This window comes from Syngnathus leptorhynchus, chromosome 7 (genome assembly GCF_054491065.1).
Source record: "Syngnathus leptorhynchus isolate UIUO chromosome 7, UIUO_Slep, whole genome shotgun sequence".
Lineage (NCBI taxonomy): Eukaryota > Metazoa > Chordata > Actinopteri > Syngnathiformes > Syngnathidae > Syngnathus > Syngnathus leptorhynchus.
The window spans coordinates 2,917,189-2,941,129 of record NC_141201.1 but is presented as its reverse complement, the minus strand read 5'-3'; the positions used below and the strand labels follow the sequence as shown (position 1 = coordinate 2,941,129).

Here is a 23,941-nt window from a genome sequence, read left to right as displayed (position 1 = left end):
CTGACATCTCATAAATATGCATCTCTCAATAGCATTCGACTCCTCCGTTATAAGCCATCATCACAATCTAAGCGCTCCTAATGAGAGTTTTCCCACCTCTTGCCTGTTTTAATTACAAAGGGCAATAATAGCAGCATAGCGAGACGAGCTTGCGACATTCTAGGAAGTACGCACAGTCGGCGCATTCACACATGAGGTGGGAATCCCAAAGCAAATTTCAGGAAATTGTATTATTTGATTTCCAGCAGTCTATTCTCTTTATGTCAGCCGCAGGGCAAGATTGTTACGGCCAATCAGATTTCAGCTTCGATGTCGATCCATTTGTCGGCCACCTGCCGATTGAGTGGTACTGTAATTTTACATCTATAACCACTGGGACGGTTTTAACCAATCAGATTTCAGACGTGTCCTCGTGGGGGACAAGTTGTCACAGTGAAGTTCAACTAGCAAAACGCATTTGTAGCCACCTGCGCACATTCAGGCATTTCATAATCAGCATCTCTAATGGCTATAAAGCACTTTCTTTATATTTGTGACACAATCAGACAAAATATTGATTCTGACCGGCTCAAGACGTACACAGCGGCATACTTTAGTGCTGTTATAATGCTTTTTGTGTAGTATTGACGGTTTCTATAATTGCTCCGTGGTATCAGCGGTATTAAGAGGCGGATTAAGTCGGGCAAATCCCTACTGAAGGCCCAGGTAGCCAACGTACAATCCGCCGCTACAGTAGATGCATTAATTCAAGTTGTAATCTTATCAAAACGACAAGCGGAAATCCCAAAGCAGCCTGGCAGGTGAGCGCAATTGGAAGCTCGTCATTGGCTGGCCTGATGCCATGAAGTTGAATTTCAGGAATAGATGAGTGATAAGTGCAACTGCGGCGGTGGGTAAAGGTCCAACGAGGGCCCGGAGTCGCCCCCCCTCGAGAGCACCCGACTAAGTCTGCGTGTTATCAGTTCGGCGGGCTTAAAATCAGTCGCCAGCTAAAAGGTTTGCGCGGCTAGCTTTGCTGCTTGGGGTCAAATCGTCGAATCACAGAGGAAAGCTCCTGAGGCTAGTCGAAACAGCTTTGTCGCTAGCGCACGTTGGAGAGCTTCACTGATGAACATAAAATTCTGTCTATGAGAGATGCCAGAAACTCCAAATTTGATTACCGTGGAGGCTCCGCCTTGGCAAAGGTGCGCTCGTCGCCGCGTCAGCTAGCATGCAACGGGGGAAACCGTCGTGTAATGTCATCACCGCTAGTTTGACTTCACAGCCCGGCCGTTGATTTGTTTGTGCACTTTGCAAAGCTAAGCCGAGTGAAAGCTCGTAAGCAGCTGTTCTTGCACCGCTCATAATTGGAAAGTTGAATGCTACGCCTCTGGAGTAAAAAAAAAAAAAAAAAAAAAAAGAAAAAAAAAAAAGAACTGCGATGACTGTGTGCTTTCTTGCTTGATCCATAAATCCCCCCAGTTTGACAATAGCGCCCCTGGTTAAACAGCTGTCATTGTTTGCACACCCCAATTTAAAAAAATGGCGCCTCGGAACATCAACGCCAACACCTAAAAGCAGTTCTGGCCCGTCGCCCGTTTTACTTTTCTGCACCTGACATGTGATGGAGCCCCTTTTTACTTTGATACCTCATTAATTTCCCCTGGGGATGGTCGATCAATATTCAATAGCCGGTTCATTGGCCCAGCCGCTTGCCCGATTATTGTGAGAGGTGCAAGAAAGAAAATCAAAAGGCTCTGTTAGGAGAGATCAGGATGACGTTCGGGGGGAGAAGAAAATCATCATCACACTGTGTTGGTTTAACATGAATTCATTTGGGGACCATTGGACCTTATATTAGGTACACTTCACCACCACATGACATTTAGTACAAGAGCTTCAGCCAGAACACTGCCTTTCAAAAATGTAACTAGACTGGCAATCAGGGGAGCACAAACACCTCTGCCAAGTCTGAGTCTTTTGAAATCAGCACCAATTAGCACACCTACAGACATATGCCAGTATTTTGAATGCAGAATGCAAAGGGAGGGGGAGGGGGGGGGGATTAAACTGTCCAACATAGTTCATGTTGCAGTGGAAATTTTTTAAAATCCATCCATCCAACCTCTTCCACTTATCCGGGGTCGGGTCAGCAGCTTTAGGAGGGACTCCCAGACTTCCCTCTCCCCAGCCACTTCATCCAGCTCATCTCGGGGATTCCCAAGGCGTTCCCAGGCCAGTTGAGAGACATAGTCTCTCCAGCGCGTCCTGGGTAATCCCAGGGTCTCCTACCGGTGGGACATGCCTGGAACACCTCCCCAGGGAGGCATCCAGGACCCATCCTGATGAGATGCCCGAGGCATTTTATATGGCTCCTCTCAACGTGGAGGAGTAGCGGTGCCCTCACTCATGAACAAGACCCCAAGATACTTTAACTCCTCCACTTGGGGCAAGATATCCCCGATGCGGAGAGGGCATTCCACCCTTTTCCGACAGAGGACCATGGACTCGGATTTGGAGGTGCTGACCCTCATCCCGACCGCTTCACACTCAGCTGCGAACCGCTCCAGTGAGAGCTGGCGATCACGGCCAGAAGAAGCCAACAGCACCACGTCATCTGGAAAAAGCAGAGACGCGATGCTGAGGTCCCCAAACCGGACCCCCTCAACGCCTCGGCTGCCCCTAGAAATTCTGTCCATAAAAATTATGAACAGAATCAGTGACAAAGGACGGCCTTGGCAGAGTCCAACCCTCACTGGGAACGAATCCGTCTTACTGCCGGAAATGCGGACCAAACTCTGGCATCGGTGATACAGGGACCGAACCGCCCTTAACAGTTGGCTCGGCACCCTGAACTCCCGAAGCACCCTCCACAGAACCTCCCGTGTGACACGGTCAAACGCCTTATCCAAGTCCACAAAACACATGTGGACTGGTTGGGCGAACTCCCATGTACCCTCGAGGTTCCACGGCCAGGACGAAAGCCACACTGCTCCACCTGAATCCGAGGTTTGACCTCCCAACGTACTCTCCTCTTCAGCACCCCTTAAAAGACTTTACCAGGGAGGCATAGAAGTGTGATTCCCCTGTAATTGGAACACACCTTCCGGTCCCCCTTCTTAAAGAGGGGAACCACCACCCCAGTCTGCCAATCCAGAGGCATCGTCCCCGATGTCCACGCAATGCTGTAGAAATGTGTCAGCCATGACAGCCCCACAACATCCAGAGCCTTTAAGAACTCCGGGCGGATCTCATCCACCCCTGGGGCCCTGCCACCAAGGAGTTTTTTAACTACCTCACTGACTTCAACCCCACAGATTGGAGACTCCGCCTTAGAATCTCCAGGCTCTGCTTCCACAATGGAAGGCGTGTCGGTGGAATTGAGGAGGTCTTCGACGTATTCTCCCCACCGACTCACGGCGTCCTGAGTCGAGGTCAGCAGCACACCATCTCCACTGTAAACAGTGTTGACTGTGCACTGCTTCCCCCTCCTGAGACGCCGGATGGTGGACCAGAATTTCCTCGAAGCCGTCCGGAAGTCATTCTCCATGGCCTTGCCAAAGTCCTCCCACGCCCAGGTTTTTGCCTCCGCAACCGCCGAACCCGTGTTCCGCTTGGCCATCCGGTACCCGTCAGCTGCCTCCGGAGTACCGCAGGCCAAAACGGCCCGATAGGACTCCTCCTTCAGCTTGACGGCATCCCTTACCGCCGGTGTCGACCAGTGGGTTCGGGGATTGCCGCCACGACAGGCACCAACAACCTTACGGCCAAAGCTCTGGTCGGCTGCCTCAACAATGGAGGTGCGGAACATGGTCCGCTCTGACTCAATGTACCCTGCCTACCCCGGGACGTGGGAAAACCTCTGCCGGAGGTGGGAGTTGAAGCTCTTCCTGACAGGGGATTCTGCTAGACGTTCCCAGCAGACCCTCACAGAGCGTTTGGGCCTGCCAGGTCGGACCGGCATCTTCCCCCACCATCGGAGCCAACCCACCACCAGGTGGTGATCAGTTGACAGCTCCGCCCCTCTCTTCACTCGAGTGTCCAAAACATGCGGCCACAAATCCGATGACACGACTACAAAGTCGATCATCGAACCGCGGCCTAGGGTGTCCTGGTGCACACAGGACACCCTTATGTTCGAACATGGTGTTCATTATAGAAAATCTGTGTTGAGCACATAAGTCCAACATTAGAACACCGCTCGGGTTCAGATCGGGGGGGGGCGTTCCTCCCAATCACGCCCTTCCAGGTCTCACTGTCATTGCCCACGTGAGCATTTAAGTCACCCAGTAGAACGATGGAGTCCCCAGAAGGAGCGCTTTCCAGCACTTCCTCCAGGGACTCCAAGAAGGGTGAGTACTCTGAGCTGCCGTTTGGTGCATAGACACAAACAGTCAGGACCCGTCCTCCCACCCGAAGGCGGAGGGAGGCTACCCTCTCGTTCACCGGGGCGAACCCCAATGCGCAGGCGCCCAGCCGGGGGGCAATAAGTATGCCCACACCTGCTCGACGCCACTCACCGTGGGCAACTCCAGAGTCCAGCCCCTCTCGAGAGGGCCTGTACCAGAGCCCAAACTATGTGTGGAGGCAAGTCCGACTATGTCTAGTCAGAACTTTTCTGCCTCACTCACAAGCTCGGGCTCCTTTCCAGCCAGAGAGGTGACAGTCCATGTCCCCAGAGCCAGCCTCTGCAGCCGGGGATCGGACTGCCAAGGTCCCCGCCTTTGGCCGCCGCCCAGCTCACTTTGCACCCGACCCCTTTGGCCCCTCCCATAGGTGGTGAGCCCATGGGAAGGGGGACCCACGTTTTCTGTCCGGGCTATGCCCGGCCGGGCCCCATGGGCGAAGGCCCGGCCACCAGGCGCTCGCCTTCGAGCCCCACCTCCAGGCCTGGCTCCAGAGGGGGGCCCCAGTGACCTGCGTCCGGGCGAGGGAAAACTGGGTCCATATATTTTATTCATCATAAGGGGTCTTCTGAGCCGTGCTTTGGCTGGCCCCTCACCTAGGACCCTTTTGGGTGACCCAACCAGGGGTATGAAGCCCCAGACATGGCTCCTAGGATCATGGGGGCACGCAAACCCCTCCCCCACGATAAGGTGTCAACTCACAGAGGGGATTTGTTTTTTAAATGCATATTTATATATAACAACGACTAATGTTAATTTTGCAGATGAGTAAAGGGTGGCAAAATGAGAGAGGGAACACTGCGCTGTTGTGGGAGCGGCTAGAGCTAAACTCAATCATTCCCTTTAAATGTAGCGAGCTGGTTGCACATTATAACACTAACTAATTCAAATTAAAAAATATGGTCTTACCTGTCGAGCGTTGTTAGTCCCACGTCGCTATGGCCTTTTTGCAACTGCAGAGCATCCCTTAGCTCTGCTTGTAATAATTTTACATCCACCTGTTGACAAAAAGATGGACATTTTTGTCTACTCTCTGCCATTGTTTAAGCAAAGCGCTTTGAACATGAACACTGACAGTGGCCATGTTTCCGAAATTAGACTCGTGTAGGATGAAATTAAAAAGGTAAGGGGGAAAAAAAAACAGCCTACTTTTATAAGGCAAAAAAAGGTGACGAATAACGGTGAGGATGTTCCCCCGGTGAGTTTGACTTTATTGTTCGAATCAGAGAAGACGACGAGCATGACGAGGAAGATCAACCACCGTTTAATCCTGCTTTGGTGCGACTGCACGGGAGTTCTTTGGAGCAATTAAACGGGCTAATGATAGTTGAGTCGGTGTGAAATCTCCTTGAAATAGCGTGACGGCGTGGTTACTGCTCCACAGTGGCCGCAAACACACACACACACACACACACACACGAGTACTTGTTTATAGCAGTTTGGGTTTTTGTGGGTGACCTTCCAGAGGCGACAGCAATTCTTTTGCTGTCATACGGCAAAGCATTGGCGCTTTACAGGTTTGTTGGTCATGTTTTTTGTTGACGGCCAGTCAAAGTTTGTGTACTGGCGGTTGGGTGTCTGTGGTCAACAGTCAGGGTGCTGTCAAGGAGATTAAGCGTTGCGCTATGATGTCCTCGGTCAAGTGACGACATGGTTCCTTTCGAGGAATGAAATAAGGTATTGATTTTTTTGGTTTTTTTTTTTTTATTGTGTGCAGCTACAATAGGCAGCTTTCACCAAATTTAGTGGGGAACCTACAATGGGATTCTAAAAATGAATGACTTGCTCACTGGGTCAAAAATATTTGCCTTCATTCACTGAATCACACGGTTTGGAGAACTTTGTTTTTAACGCGACGTCGACAGTATATTCTGCAGCGACATCAAAGCACAGGTTTTGTTTAATGAGAGACACCTCAGAGGAGCTAAGTTAGCATCCCCGCAAACACAGAGCACTTTGTTCTCCGCGTGCCGTCGACGCGCGTACGGCATGAAAGGAGGTCTGGCCTCGCGCGGTGCAATCATCTCAAACAAAGTATCGTCGCTGAGAAGCTAGGCGTCGCCGGTGAAAACGCTCACGTGGAGGAACGCCACAGAAACACGAGCTCCAGTCACAAATGAAAGTTTGCTGCTGGAATCACAGAGTCGAAAGTGGAGAAGCTGTCAGATGGACCTTTTAAGAATCTGCCGGTGTGTTTGTGAGATTTCTTTTTTTTTTTTTTTGGACAGCTTCTGAAGTCTTGCACACACAAACCGAGTGAGTGTGACATCATGAAATTCAATTTTATTTACCTGTCAAGACTTTTCATCACATGCTGCATTGGGGGTTCAAGCACACTGGGCACCCCAATAACCAGCCGGGTGTCTAATCTCTAATCTCATTTGGCGGCATTTAACGGCTGATCTCCGCCGAATAGAATCAAGGAAAACTGCAAGCCAAGCAGCGGCAGCACGTACGTTGCCTGCCGCAGATAAATCGTATGCTAATGATGGATTTTTCATTTGAGAACAGCTGCTGGGAAAATATGAAAAGAGCCGCATTGCTTCGCCACAACTAACTGTCGGAACTGTCAATGAGTGACGATTATGCCGGGTGCCCCAACACTCTAAACAAATCTTTCACGGTAATTGCAGCGTTGGAGCATTTTGTCGAGTCGGGAACAATACGAGAGTTGTTGAGTGCGGATACAGACGCTGGTGCGGGCTCATCTGCCGACGGGCTAATTGGCTCTGACGGTCTTGTAATTGGAAGAAGCTTTCTGGCAGGCGGAGCGTTGCGCACTGGTTCGAGAGTTTCACACTTAAAGGTTAGATGGTTTGGAGTCACAGGAGGGAAAACATGGAAGTGGTATTCATTTTGTTGTTACAAAACACCCTAAGAAGATACCGAAAAAGTAAATTGATGTTGCCATGAATGGTGCTGCCGGGCCCTACAAGGAACCTCTGTTAGCGTCGATAAAAGATTAGCTTTGCTAGCTGTATCAGAGTTAGTCGGTTTTCATTTGTTTTTATTTATAGTTATATTAATTATTATTATGTAGTTTTGGCTAATTTAGTTTTTAGTTAGTTTAGTTTTGACTTTTTGAATTGGGTTACTTTTATTTTTAGCTCAAGTTCAACATGACGCTAATGTCGAATTGGTGCGGCTAAGAAGCTAAAATGGATCTGAGGGCGGAATGAGCGGGGTCCCACGAGATTCCCCGAGTGGAACTATTTAATTAAACCGGCAAACAAACAAAGGCCTGACAGTCGGAAATGAAAGGTGCTAAATGAACAGCCAGTGATTTTGTTTTCGTCTTCCTGAGACATAAAACAGAGAGAGTTGTCCTTGTGACAAAATTACCACTGATGATTGTAATTGTGTTTAACTTCAACAGATTAGCAGCCCTTAATTCAAATTTGGCAACTGGTTATTTTCCAGGTGAATAGAAACAATGGCATGTTTGTGATCGGATTGCTCGTTTCATGTAGCGGCTGGTATGTTTCTCAGAAGACCTCGTACCCTGCATTCAGCATCTGCTCTATGAAATCTCTCCTCCTACACTATAACAGAAAAATGGGCCTTTTTTTCCTGGTAACCTGAAAAATACTCCCCGAGGGCCAAGCCGTATTATATTGCATATTCCGGTTTCATTCATTAATAATTCAATAGTAGCACACATACATATCAAATGTCGAGGTAATTTTGAGGTGAAAGAAATGCAAGTTTCAGAAGAGACACGAGGGTAAAATAAAGAAATCAGTGGACGTGCTAACCTGAAAGGTAACTGCATGGGGCCTTGGAATAAATGCTGTAGAAATGTAGAAGTAAAAAAAACAAGAAATTAAATGATTATTCTAACAGTTTCAAATTGTAGTTTCAGGTGCTTTAAAGTAACTCGAGAAATTATGTTCACATGCTAACAGCTAATGCTAACTGACGTCTTAAAAATAAGCGATGCAAAGTTTGTAAAAACAAAGGCTAGTTTCAGAAGCTAACTATTAATGCTAACTGCCATTTTAGAAGTAATGATGTTGGAAGAAAATGCTAGTTACAGAAATTAAACAAACATGCTAACAGCTAATGCTAGTTAGATGCGCTGATTTACGATGCGCAACAGCTAATGCTAGTTGGAGTCTTGGCATAGACAATAATTCAAACTTGATAGTTGGTTTGCCTATTGTGTCAATACAATTTTGGCCTAATTGTCGTAAATGAAAACTATTTTTTAAAATGAACAAAAACGTTCATTTTAATTTTTGAGGTTCGTTCGTGCCTAAAATGTTTCCACGGATCAACTCTACGTTTTTGAAGGTACGCACAGGAATATTAAAAACCTGAACACTAACCCATGCTTGGAGTAAAAGCCAATTTAGGGGGATATTATGTAACCCCCCCCAAAAAAAAACAACTCATGTGGGAGCGTCTATTAGTTCCCAGTAATTTAATACCTTCAGAGTGCTAAAAAATCGTGAACCTTCAAATGAGTGATCACATCGAGGCAAATTTGAGCAACTTTAATTCATTCAGGGTTATTAATTTAATGGATTTTGTAGTAAAGTGGGTGCTCCCTCTTTCCGACAGTGGGTAATGTCTGTCGTTTCAGAATGAATAGAGTGGCGCAATTAATACTCCACTTTCATGTGGTCTTTACTATGAAACAAAAGCACATGTTACACTTTTGTGTCACATCACATGGAAATTACGTTTTGATATGTCTCCAGAAAAATCCATGACTATCATTATTACTTGACTATTTTAGTGGCCTGCTCTCTAAATTAGGATTTCTTTTCGTTTTTTTTACATGCCCACCAACAGTCTTTTCAAGTCATATCAAAGCGGCGGACATCATTACATTCATAAAGGACCAAAGACAAAGTCCTCGTTTGCGTAAAAGCTTTAAAACACGGTAAAAGCCGGCGAGATGGAAAAAATGTAATTGAAATTAAAAAGCACGGCGGATCACAGAAAGGTGAAGTACTTGCGATTTGCTTTCAAACTACTACTTATTATTATTATTATAATTTGGCATTTCACGTTGAAATCTGCCCCGATTTCGGTATGCATCTGGCCCGTTTTAATTATGATAAAAAAAAGAATTTGTTAACAACTCCTTCATAGAAGAGGCGACATGCTCCAAACGCCACGAGCTCTCCCCCGATTGAATGACTTTCTTTATCAAGTATGATTCCGTCGCCACGGCAACGCTCCGCCACCGATGCGGGTTTCTCAGGCATCACCTTGAAAAGTTCGGCGCACCGTAGGCAGCCTCGACGTTTTGCCATCCGCGCGCCAGTAATTTTCATGAGCTAACAAGGATTTATTTAGTGCGCTGATTTAAGGAGGTTTTGCCTGGCACCCGCTTCCTCCAGGTCGCCACCACCTCGCGTTTATCCCTCTTTAAGCCACCTTCAGCGCAGTATTTCAACAAGACTCTGGCAGGTAAAATGACTCTGGAGGACGGGCCACTATGTCAGCGTGACTTCTCGAACTTAAAAAGCTATCACGTCGATGAGCTCTTATGAAGTCGTCTTACTTCAAGGTTTCATTGCCTTTGGTTTTTTTTTTGGGGTTTTTTTTCTACACGCACTCATTTGAGCAATTTAGAGTGAGATGGGGGTCATTCAAATCGTGTACTTATTGAACATTATACTGCAGCGCACAAAAGGCTGCGTGAAATGGTTTTGTCATGACATGTCAGGAAGTAGCATTTGTAGGCGGGGTATTTGCCGAGCATGGAGTCACGTCACGTTGGCATTCTTCATCGTCTATTTTCTAGATCCGAGGTTTTCAGGATGTGAAGATGCCAGCGTGTTAAAAACATTACAAACCACTTCATGTTATACTATCCAAATCTATACCAGCAAAAGAGGAAAGCGGATAATCTATTATTGATGAACACATCTCAAACGACACTCGTTCCTTTTCGCAGTCGTGGACCAATTATCACTTGCACAGCCGCCTGTCTGTATATTGGAATGACGCATCCACTATGGCTTCCTGGGGAACATCTGGCGCCGCGACACCAAACAGGTTTTCGTCATTTTCAGTTACAGTTGGTGGTGGTTTATCGCATTCTCCCCTGAGACCTAGAGTTTAAAAATATGATTCAAATACCGTATAGTCATAGTTTCCCTCGGAGGGCCATTACGACTGGCAATGTCTTCTATATACATACAGTATGGGCTACACAACAAATTGATGAATTAGTTCTGAAATCAGAGACTAGTAAAAACTGTTCAAATAGTTTAAAACGATGCATGGTAAAAATTGCTCGCGATATGTCTATTTTAAAAAAAAGTAATGACACAACGTTGGTGTAAAATTTGTCTTGGCGGGCCACATAAAATGATGTGGTGGGCCGTATATAAACCCCCGGGCCTCGGGTTTGACACCTATGCTGTATAGTGTCAATCTTGCCCAAGCGCCAACGTCCTTCAATTGTTTGACACAAATACAGACTTTTTTTCAAAAAGTCATTGATTGGGCCGGTTGATAGGATGAGTGTCGCGCGCAACCTGCTGAAACAAGCATCTTCTCGGCCCGCTGCTACAAAACTAATATTTCATTCTGATGTCTTTCCAATAAGCGTACGCACGTTCGCTCGCTCGCTCGCTCGCTCGCACCCACAAAATTTACCGCCGCTTTAAAAAGTAATTACAAAGATTGACAATATAAAATCTCTTACCTCGTCATCATTGAAAACCTCACATTGTCGACTTTTCATTTTTCATTCTCGTGTGGGAAAATGTCGCATTGATTGTTGTGGTTACAATCAGAAGCCTTGGCAGCGTGATTAATAAAGACAAACCACCGGGCTTTGCTGCAAAGTGCTACTAATTGTTTCGGGTGTGGGGGGGGAAGCCAGCCTCGAAACAACATTCACCCCGTGTATGATATTAAGTCTAATGATGCACACCGTGCTAGCGATTTAGTCCTGGAGGAATAAGACGGCGCACTCTCCTTTCGTATGTGCTTTCCTTAATGAACTGCACTCCTGTGCTGTCAGGTCCAATACGTTTGCGCACTCGGATATGAAAGCTTTGAATGTGACAGCCGTGTGCAGGAACCAGCTACATACATGTATACTACATAGTGACAAGACGAAGTAACCCACCGATTCGCTCTGATTTACGATGCGCCGACTCGCCTTTATTTTTTTACGACCTAGCAACTATTCATTGAAAGCTCACCGACACACATTCGCACCCACTCGCTCCCAAACGCGTAATTTTCTGCTTTTCTTACAGCTAGTGTTTGCTACAAAATTTGTGCATTGACAACAAAGAGTAAACTTATTGTTAATTGAGCTTTAGGGAACGTCGATCCTAATTTTTGGGGCATTGGACTTTAGGAGTTGCACTCACTGGTTGGAAAAAAAACAAACAAAACAAAAAAATACCGTCACTTACCCTGCACTGCGCCACACGCGGAATTTATTCCTCATTAGGGAAACCGTAATGTCAACACCATCAATAAGTATCAGGCTGAAGTGGCATTTGCAATTTATGAATGCAGACTGTCGCTTGTGAAAGTCAGTGGATTTATATCCTGTACATGCAAGAGCGGAGCGATTAAATAAAAAAACAAACAAATGATTGGCGCTAATTGTCGCAATTGCCAGTTAAACTTGTTGGTAAATTGTAATATTTCAGTTTTATCACAAATAAAATTGACATATACTGAAATAATCATTCGCATCTAAAAAAAAATAAAATAAAATGTGCCTATCATTTTTTTATGTGTTGCTAATGAAGGCTCCATTTGATTACAATTGAGATTACATGACAATATTGAGGATCATGTGATCTTTGGTCCAGATTGCCGAGCAAAATAAATTAAAGGTTGTGGATCCGGGAATTGGCGGGATGTTTGCAAATGAATAGGCCGCGACTAATTTGCGGCCGTGACGAAGAGCCCCGCTCTGTGCATTAACGTGACGAATCATGTCCATTTGTCAGGTCGTTCGTTTGCCGCTCGTGATGAGAGCCGCGGGCGTTGATCATCACGCGTCTCACCTAGCCTGGATCCGGTCCCGGCGCCAAATCGTAAGCTGCCGGACCACGTGAAGTATTTCGGCGCGCAAAACAGCAATTGAAATGTAATCACCCTAGTTTGTGAGAAGCACAGTCTGAACCGCTGAGATGTGAAATGTTTTTCCAGCACATACTTACACAAGGTTAAGCATTGTGCCAATATTTATTTTACCTTCAGGGTTAACATTTAAAAATCAAAGGCTGAAACCCTCAAACACTATTTGCTTTGGCTATTTCCATTCACTCGGCGGCTGAACAAGGAAAACAAAAGAAATCATATTTTGCAAGAAATGCTACGCTTCAGCGGGCCAGCGGATTGAGAGTTTAATTATTCTTATAAATTATTTCAAAATCCAAAACTGCTATTTTGTGAAAACAATCTGAGGCGCCATATTAGCTAGCATCTGTAAACGCTTGCGCTAATCTGACTCGGCGGCGTCTCGTATTGCCAGGAATGGCTTTAGCCTAAATTTGAACCGACTCGCTACCTGTACCTCCAGAAGTGTGAATTATTATTACTAGAACTTTTTTATTTGGCCATTTAATGCTTTTAGGAAGCTACAAATCATGAAACTAATACGGAGACACCTCAGCGTACAGCATTCCAAATAATGGCATCGCATTGACTGTCAGGCGACGGGGCTCGGGAGCAAATAATGAGACAACGGCCATCTGCCAGCCATCTTGAGCTGGCCTCACAAATCCATGGCAAAGGCCTAAAAGTGAAATTTGACACACGCAAACACGACACCATGCAATAACCGTGGCACCGGGGCTCAGGAACGATGGCAGGTAGTGCTAATAAAACCTTGTGGCCTGTAGGAAAGGCAAGAAAAATCAACTTGCGTTTACAAATAATTGAGTGGCAAGTGCTTTGGTTTGTTCTAAACGGACGCTGCGTTTTCAATCTTTTTCTCTCATTTGGCTTTCTCCTTATAAAACCAGCTCGTCCTCTTCGCCAATTTATATATAACATAAAATAGGTCCATTTCATTTGTCTGCTTACTCATCTCAACGGGATAGCAAGGTCAGCGAATGGAAGCAAAGATGGAGCTGCTTTTTTGCACTTTTTTTTTTTTTTTTAACATTTAATTTCCCTGCCGCTGCTGAATTACCGGCAAGACCTCGGAAGCATTTCACGTTGATTACCGTTTCCTCAACCGGTGGCCTGGGGTGTTTATTGACTCAACTTGCATCAAGTACAAGACATTTATTTGTGCTGGGGTATTTATTTCTTTAAGTAGACAACATGGATTCCTTGTGACAATGAGAGCGCCGACATGCTATGTGAAGGAAAATGTCATTGGGGTCAAATTTGCCATGTTACTGCTGACTCACGACAAATGCGACAAAAGGAATTTGGAACATGATTGAATAACTCACCTTTTTGCTCATTTTCAGAGATGACCTTATTATGGCGCCAAAGCCCTGTTCAAAAGGGAAAGTGGTACCTTAATTAGTTATTAATCAGTTACACATTTAAAACACCAAAAACCAAAATTGAGAGTGGCTAAGAGGAAAATTCATCACATTGTATAGATGTTTACCAGCACGAGTGGTTGTGAAAAAGTGTGATGTAATACTTTTACAATTCTTGTTGTTAATTTACTATAAACAAGTGCAGTTACAAATGGCCGTTTGCGCCGTTGTGGGAATAAACACAAACAACTTGATTTCCAGCCAATAACAGAGGCTCCTCTCATTCATTTAAAACCAAAATTCTCTGGTTTAAAAAAAAATAAACGTGTTTTTCCTCAGATGTTGATTTTGGCCTATGGGGTTGAGCTCCTGTGGGAGGAAAAACTTCTACTTTTTTTGTTTCAAGTCATTTTTGACCTCTAAAAACCCTGGGGCGTGTGTGTGTATACGTGTCTCAGGACTTCCTCACATAACTAAACAGTCAATTTGTGAAGCAGGCAGTATAGCCTTGGAGGCTAAAGACCCCCCCCCCCTCAACACCCCCCTCATCTACTTAAGCGCCAATAATGACTGTCAAACAGCACAACATAGCCTCGGGGCACCGGAAAAGCATCGCGCGCTGCATCACAACATAACATTTCCACCCGTCTGCTAAACTAGCCGGCTCATTTGCATATTAGCCGCAGATGAGGAAAGTCCCATTTCCATGTGCTGCAGTGGGATATCAGAAGGAAAGGTAGAAGGAACATCGGATTTTTCCCGTTTCATTTTTCTGTATAATGCAGGCATGGAACACGAGGAAGTTGCCACTTCAATTTTCCGCCTTCAGATGTGCTATCAGAACAGAAACAGTGGCGGCACATGAGTGTGTATTTGACACTCCAGTTTTTTTCTTTTTTTTAAAGCATAATAATTCTATAGTATCTTACTTTACAACATGGCTAAAAATCGGCAAACTTTTTCGCCAATTTTTTGGGTAATGTTAAAAAAAAAAAAAATCACGATGGAAATTTGTTATTTACATCCGCGTGCAAACACATCCGATGAGTGTCTCTCTTTGCAAAGTCACACTCCGAAATAAACATGGATTTATGTCCTGCTGTCGAAATATCGAAACGGTCATAAATAAGTCATCGTCGGTTGCCGACCTGTTGACGTCTACCTCCACGAGGGAGACAACTCTTCTCTTTACTCAATTTATTAGCCTAAGTAATCGCTCAACCCACCGCGAGTAATGACACCAGACGGCATCATATGGTCGGCCGTTTCAAATGCCGTCTGCCGGGGATATCACCCGATGTTTTAAAAATGTCGCCCTCTATTTGTCATCGCAACGATAACATCACCATTTGCACAAAGGGTTTTTATTTGCAGAGTACGGACCAAATGTGTTTTTTTGGGGGGCTTTTTATTGGAGAAAACTGCAGCTTTTGGCGAATGTCTACAGAGTGAAATCAAATCTATTTCTCATTACAGAAGCACATTCATGCATAACCGCAATGATATGAATATGAAGCTTTGTCTGATATTTTCTTCTCTCGCTCCAAACCTTCAAAACAAGACATCCTGCACTGTTTCAAAAGTGTTAGTGATTATGTGTCCAAGCAAAAATGACTATTATGCTTTTATCTGCAGCACAGCAAAAACAAAAACAAAAATATATATATGGATATACAGTATATAGATATATTACAATATCACGGTTATTAGATTGTCTACATTTTCCATGTTTCATCTGGAAACGAATGCTGGATTCGAACTAGGGCATATTTTGATGAAACATTTTGCATTTTTACTCAATAGCTTAGTTGCAAGGCTTGGACACACATTGTCATAAATGCACATCGCCAAGGAGACAAGCAAGAATGCAAGGTGATAATGACGCCGCCCCTTTTAATCTGTTCGTATTGATTCACCTGTGATGCATGGTGAGAATTGTACAGTAATACCTTCAACTTGACTGAATGAGACGTCTGAGCACATTAAAACACGGTGGACATATAATTGGCTGAAAATGTATTTTGGTTCAAAAACCTTTTAGAGACCATTTTTTTCATTATCCTAAGTGGTTTCAGATTGGCACATGCAATTTTCATAAAACACATTAAAGCCATCAAATCTTTTGAAATAACCCTAAACAAAAGTCAATTTACTTGCTGATGGGTCGGCATGTGTGCAACTTGCTTTAGTGACAGGTTGATTTATCAAAATTAATTTGGAGTCACCAGAATTTGGAGACCAATGCGCTGCATGTAAGCGGCTAGTTAGGCTAGTTAGCTAGCTAGCTTTATATCAATTTATATCTGTTTCCTGCATGTATATTTGTACCAGAAATGTCCTTCATTTTTGTTATTACATGATGTCATTTTGTTGGCAGTCCACATTCTTAGAAACTTTTCAGAGTTAGATGTGAAAACATGTTTCAGAATGTGATTATTTCTCTGAATCCCCAAGTCAAATTATGTAATTTCGAGGACGCTCTGATCCCGCGAGTTCATATTTGCCGAGTTTTGATTGCAGATGGCCAAAGTCTATTTTGGATGAATGATAACACATTCAGCCTAGATGGCAAAGATATTGCAGAGCAGCTCACACAGTCTGTACTTCGAATGGAATTTGCCAGCAAAAACAAAACCCTATTCTCTTTCTAATAGTCCTTCCAGTAGATTCTGACCATTTAGGACCAGTTGAGCTAAAGTCACTTTTATTTGATCAGTTTGCTTTTCTCAAATTGATGATAACCTATCAAAGCTATTTTTTTTTTTTCCCACCAACTATTAACCGCGGCATTAAAACGTTTAGAGCGGCCCTAAACGAAGCTCTCCACATCTTAAAGATTTAACGGGAGGGCGCTAACACGTTTGTGTTCTTTTGCTGTCAAACGTCAAAATAGCTTTGAGGTCATTTGACAGGATGAAATGATTGAATTTATGAAGCGATGCGCTTTGAAGGTGCACCTTGTCCTGTCTTTTTTTTTTTTTTTTTTTTAATACAACAAACACCTGCTTCACACACATGCAAGGTAGATTAGGAGCGAGCACGTTATCTTTCCACTCCACATTGGAGTCTTTTACAGGGGCCGAATTTCAATTTGGGACCAGACTCTATTAACTCCTTCCGCAAAAAAAAAAAAAAAAAAAGTCAGGCAGACGCCGCTCATTTGTTGCCGAGAGCCTGTTGGCTCACTTCAAGGACTCTGTCAGAGAGATAAATCCCAGCTGGAGGGAATGGAGCCATGCTGAATCATTAGGAGGACCGACAGGTTCGCAGATGTTGCAATTAAAAAGCACTGTTGCTCATTACAAAACCAACAGATAAATACAAATTCCAACAACGTGCTCACAGGTCACAACAATACATAGGTACAAGATTCCTGGGAAATAAAATATATTTGTAATATGCTAACAGTTGACATGCTAACATATAGCTCTTTTCGAGCGAAACAGACAAACAGCCCTATAGTCACTCAGAGAACATTTCATACGTTCAAGCAGCGTTCAAGCTAACATGCTACAAAATAGCAAGAAATACAGAAAATATTGACGCAAACTACTAATGGTATCCATATCTCAACTAATTAGTAATCATTTTATTTCCAAAGCCTGATGAGGCTAGCTAACGAAGTCACGTCATAAATCCGCTGCGGTCCCCAGAGACCTTCCACAACATCAGAGGGAATCATTTGAAGAATACATAAGAATTAAATATACAATAAACAGCGAAGAGCGTCACCATGGAGAGTGGAGAAAATACGTTAAAAAGTATATATTTATTTACAGGGTCTTAGCAACATGAAAGAAACAAAATACAAAATACTTTTTTGATTCTTGTTTGTTTGATAACCAAGGACATTCAAAATGTAGCTTGCAGCACACTTAAACACTGCCATTTGTTTTGCAATGTCAGCACTGGCATCCTTAGTGGTAAGGACTCAGGACATTGTTCTATTGATGTCAATGATGTACATGTGTAGGAGGGTAAATCCCGAGACACACACACACACACACACACACACACACACTGTGCTTTTCATCGAGAAGCATCTTTGTTTGCTTTGGAAAATAATCCATTGGTGCTTGTGCTCAAGGCTAGCATGTGTACGTTCTGTATTGTGTGGTGTTTACTACACTGATGCCAAATTTAGTACCATCTTCCTATTTATTTATTTTTTTACTTCTATGTACATCTGCAGGGTTAGAGTGGAACACTGCATGCAATAAAATAGTACAGAAGAGGGGGGGGAGAGGAGACCGAAATGATGGCCATGGAATCCACACTGTGCCTTGCAGTCAGACAAAAACGTGACAACTTGCTAAAATGCTAATAGTTTGTATGGCAGCAAATAGAAGTATGGCAGATTGACAGGGTTCTTAAGACGTAAAAAAATGTCAAGGACACAAACGGATAAAAGTGTAATTTAGTAGCATTTTCCACAAGTTCTTTTGTTATTGCAATTTGGGGGAAAAAAAAACTGCAATAAAAAGAGCGCTGAGGAGGGACATGAACAATGGCCTATCGGGCGACTGCGGGCTAACTGTCACTCCTATCTGGCTTCCTTCTTCCACCGTGACGTTAATCACGTCTCACTTCTGCCGATACTTGAGAAGAGTTTGCTCGACCGGCTGCGCACTTTACAGATCTCATTTGATTTTCCCAGACGATAGCGGACTCGGCAATTTATGCCCGTGCTCATTCAAGTAGCTGGAGATCACACAGAAAAAAAAAAAGAAGCCTACAATACTTGCAGCATCTCCAGTTTCATGAGATCTACAACACGAGTCCAGGAGGAGTCATTCAGAGTCAGAAGCAATTCCCGCATCGCGGCTGTGCCCCGAGAAGCTCAGGTGCGCTCGAGGCATTTGCATCTATTTACATTTTTGTCAAAATTGTCAAGCATGGAATTGTGACTTAGTGCAATCACTGCTGATCACAGCTGAATGAATTTACATAAATAAAAATGCAGCATATATTATTCCCTTCTTGCTCATTTTACCATTTGATGAGTATCAGATTATGGCTAACATATATTGACTAAGTGCAGAAACCACCACGGAAGATCACAGGTTTGTCCTATTAACTTTCTATTTCTAATATCAAAGTCAAGAAGCAGCACTTGGGTAAATCTTACAAATTATACAACAAAGAGACTGTCCGGTGACGTTTATCTAACGAGACAAAAAGAGAATTACACGCCCTGTATTTAAAATAACCAGATAAATTTGTTTTGCGAAAATCCATTTCGCATAATGATAATGCAAAACACCATTGACAAGCTAATGCTTAGCATCCCTAGTTGCATTTGTAGAAACAACCAACGATGGAGCAACGCGTGTAGACAGACGACTATCTACTTTATCGTCTCTAACCTTGAATATTTTATCTCAAGGCAAATACGTAATGTATAAAATGCTAACAGTTTGTATGCCGACAAATAGCAAAGTGTAGTATGCTAACGGACAGCAAATTCTTTTTTCATCCAAACACCAACAACGGTAAAGTTACTGTTGGTTAAAAAAATTAGTGGCTTACGGTTTTGTCAAAGGATGGCCACGCTTGCTTAAAATAGGATTTTAAATGTCAGACGTGCCCGCTAGACGTACTCACGAATCGAAGCACAAAGGTCATAACTAGCTTGTTCTGCATCCCAGGTGACCAAAGAGGGAAAGACGAGCAGCATTGTACTAGCCTCAATTTTTAAATGACGTTGAATTCTGTTGTTGTTCTTTTACTGTAATTAGGGTCATCATTTGTGCTAGACTAAAACATGACATCTGCAAGCAAACTCCCAAGGGGGCTCAGACGACTTGAGACAAAAAAGATAAATTGCTCCAATTAGTTATTTATGAGAAACGTGAATTGTGCTTATTAAGTCTTCATCACCTTGTTCCCTGTAGACAACAATGAGCGGCAGACACTTTGTGAGACAGGAAAACGCTGCGGCGTGTTACGTGCGCATTGTTTGCAGACAGTATCCAACGCCCGGGGGCTCGGGAGTGACAACACGGGGGAAAACAAATCGATACGTATGACGACAAATAGGCATCCATGTTGATAAGAAGGAAACTAACGGCGCTGACAAAATGTCCGACATTAGCCCGATTGCTATTGTGAGTCCTACTGCGGAGCCCTGGAAATCATGAATTAATCACCAAGGTCACATGTATATTTGAATTTTTGAATATTTACTTTTAACCATTTTTTTAGCACTACCAATATAAATAGCGAATGCTAAAACTAAATAAAAATCAATAAAAAAATAATAATAATTTGTGACTCAATCTGCTGTAATTTGTTGTTTTGACAGAAGATAAAGACGACAGTGAGTATTGCGATATTGTCTGTCTTCAAGTGTTGCTCCACAATTTGTGTTCAAATCTGCCACTTGCAAATAGAGCCAAGTCCATGAATTTGCTTCTCATTAGCACCCGCATGCACACGCTCGCGTTCAAATTCTCTGCACACACTGTGCTGCTATTTATGGCAGCCTGCCCTTCTTTTATTTCTGTGGGAAAAAAAAAAAAAAAAGCCAGTAACTCCATCAAGAAGTCCTTGATTTGTACAAAGTAACGCACCCGTATGAAAGGACAACAACTTCACTCGGAGCAGACACATTTCAGGCGTTTTCTCGTTAGCCACATTGGCACTGGATGCTACAGACATATTTGTTTTCCAGACATTGCTGTCTGTCCGCTGACGGCAGATAAATCTTACTTTGAGCTGCGTGACAGGACACGGGCGACAAATACACAAACGTGGATAAAAGATTTATGCCGTCTCTCGTGAACGAAAAGTAGCAGGACGTGGCAAGAGAGAAGAAATAGCGTTCACGTCTCGGCCTTAATGTGCTGCGCCGTGTCGGCCTTTTAAAAATGTCAGCCTGCAAAAACAAAAGTGGATGCGTTTTATTTTTTTTATTTCATCCTAATTTGATCGTGACTTGCCCAAACGATACGATTAATCGACAACTTATTGATTATCGAATCCATTGATAATGACTTTTAAAAATGGATTTTTCTTTATATTTAAAATTCTCAGTTATAAATCAATTTCTGTAGTCGGTGCGATGACTTTTGTATCCGCCTTCACAAGTGAAGGCTTTTCAGTACCCACTTGGAGTCACAGGGTTTTTGCGCACGGACTCGGATGATTGATTTGATAGCAGTTGGAGCCAAAATGTGATGCGATGGGCACCGGAGCAGAGAGCACATCCAAATTCTTGTGCTTCTGTGTCATACTTTCTTCCATTCAGTAAGTCTGTGTGCTTTATTTTGTTTCGTCCTTAAAAATCTGGTCAGGCTATGCTTTATTTATTCTGTGTTCACTTTTTTGCAATCAGTGTATTTAAAAAAAAAAAAAAAAAAAAAAATGAATAGCTGCCGGTACTGATGATTAAAAGTAAATAAAAATCAGTTGACTGAGCTTGATTTTGAGTGAAAACATGATTAGCGATGCAGTTTTGAAATCAATTCAGTTGTGTTGCGTCTCATTTGCTTTTTATTCCTGCAAAATTAAACAACTGAATGAACATCATCCGAGACTGGTGACTCCATCAGTTTTACATGTTCTATAATGGACAATGGCGAGTCTCGTGGACTCATGTTAGCCACGCCCATTCGTCACCCTCAGGGGCCGCAAACAGAAGCGTGGCGCCGGACGACAGATGAAGATAGACGACTGATGCGTGGCGACGACAGCTTCTCATCTTCACACCCGCCGCGGGCCGTGTTGTCAGGCTGAAAAAAACACCCCCGCCATCGCCACTTACAAAAAGAAAACACGCCGTTTCCCCAAAAAAAAAAGGAGGAAGCACCCGCGCTTCCATTGAGGTTGACCCGGACAACACGGATCCGAGCAGATTTTCTCCTTTCATCCTTTTCCCTAAAAGCAGGTGGATGATTTGCAAGCCGGAGATTATCCCGGCTGGCATCGAGCAACGAGGCTTACGGAGATAGTCGAGGGTCTTGATTCACTAAAACCGCACGGACTGTTATCGGGCGACACAGACGCTGCTGGCAAAAAAAAAAAAGTCTATATCAGTCTCTTCCTTTTTATCTTCATAGTGTCTTTAAAAGGTGCGCGTAGTATTGACAACATGGGCAGGTTACAATGTAAATTTAAAAAAAAAAAGGATACGCACGCACAATTTTTGATATTGTAACATTTTCGAAACGACAATCTGCTGTGGTCAAGACTGACCCGTGACATGGTTATTATAGTTCACTCATCCACTGCCAGCACAAAATGGATATTTGACATCTAGAGCGGTCAATGGTAGTGAACGAGTTGACAAAAAAAGCTAAAAATCTTTTATATTCAAATTTGTTTGAATATTTTGTATGATTTTGATGCGGCTCTCGTATCAGGTCTCAAAATGTGGAGGCAGGGTAATAAATTCAGAGTGCTATTCAATGACCCTTTATGGCCCTTTTGTATTTCGGAACGCAATGAATAATGAACGCAATTATTCAATTAACTCCACCCGACATTGAAAATGAAAAAGAACAGCACGTGTACACATTTATCTACCTCGCACGACCAGCTTTACACAAAGGCTCATCATATTCGTGTGTGAACAGTTAATGAATATTGGTAGTTTTGTTTGTTGACGTCCACACCGCTAACAATTCAACAGCAATTAGCGTGAAATGGATGCTCACGCCGAAATAAAGATGAAAAAATGCGCTGTTAACGTCCGCCACAATGAGCTTACTGCTTTGTGGGGAACAACTGATAACGGGTCCTGGCAAAAATTTACAGCCGGAAAAGGAGCGAGAGACATTTTATGAGATAATAGCATGGCGGCGGCGTCATTGAAATGATAAACTAGCGACTTTGAATAATAGCTATGAACACAAGAAAGCAAACGCTACTTTTGAACCTAAATTCACTTGCAAGTAGTAATTCCATTGATAGCTAAGGCTACTAAAAGGTGACACGGGACAACACAGTCCATTATGTGAAGCGAGTTGACTTCTACGTTGGTCGAGTTTCAAAACTAGTACCACACAACCCATAGGACAGTTTGACAGTATTCGGTTGAATAGCAAATTGTATCATTTGAGGTTCCTCTGTGCACCAAAAGAAATTTCAGAACTCTACTGGCCCAAGATCAGGGCTCGGGATTTGATGGTCTGGAAGAAGATCCCGCCCACCCTGTCCTGTAAAGACCTCATTCCCAGTCGTTCAGTTTATTCAGGCTTAATCTTTATTATAGCAAAAGTTAACTTGACCGGGCTAAGCTCCTCAAGGCAAGAACGTGAAAATTTCATCTTGCATCAAGCAGCCAACATTGTTCGAAAGGGGCCCCAAAGTGTATTAATTTTAATGAAAAAATTAAATGGGAATGACGTTCACGTCTGAGCCCAGAGGCAGCGACGACTCTGACTCACCAAACTGTGACTCCCCGCAGCTGTTTGGGCTCTCGGAGAGGATCGACACCCACTCTCCATTTTTAGCTCATGGACAATATTTGTGTCTTTAGAGGGGCTCCTCGACTTATGACGCCTGACGTGACATTTCATAAAAATATTCACGATACATTTGACTGAACTGCTAGCGAGACCACGGCCTGGTGTGACTCGCGTACGAATTTGGGTGACCTTTTCGGGTTTTCAATAGGGTCGGGGTCAGGGGACTATGGTGGAAACTTTTTATACCACAGGTGTCAAACTCAAGGCCAGGGGGGCAGATCTGGCCCGCCACATCATTTTATGTGGTCTGCAAAAACAAAATTCTCCTTCGTAAATGTTGCTAAACTACCAAAAATCTCAATTTGTCTTTTTATTTTAGATATTTAGAGCATTTTTGGTGATCTATTCCCCCTTTGTTTGTTTGTTTTTGTTTTTATTGTCCTTTGATTTCGAAAATAATCTTCCAACCAATTGCACACCAATTCAAATCATTGATTTGTGTACCCTGCAAAATTGCACACCCGACTAGAAAATAACTTCTGATAGACCAAATAGAGCAATTCAGTCTGGGTATGATTTGCAACAAAATTTTACTGTGCTGATTAATACAGTCTGAAGTTGTAATAGGCCCGAGAAAGAAAACTGGGTCAGGCTTATGAAACAGGAAGAGACAAGCTCCCTTCATTTCCTCTCGCATTGATTCTCCATTACA

General features: G+C 43.5%; 1 protein-coding gene across 7 annotated transcripts in view; it reads right to left on the bottom strand.

Moving 5' to 3' along the window:
• Positions 1-23,941, bottom strand: part of lrfn1 (leucine rich repeat and fibronectin type III domain containing 1) — a 121,364-nt gene that overhangs the window by 90,127 nt on the left and 7,296 nt on the right. For 4 of the 7 annotated variants that reach the window (XM_085915575.1, XM_085915576.1, XM_085915577.1 and 1 more), the window contains exons 3-4: positions 13,784-13,828; positions 5,295-5,383 (exon numbers count right to left, since the gene is read on the bottom strand). The gene's annotated coding sequence lies outside the window, so the exon portion shown is untranslated. The other 3 variants (XM_085915578.1, XM_085915580.1, XR_015066603.1) reach the window with 3 other exon arrangements.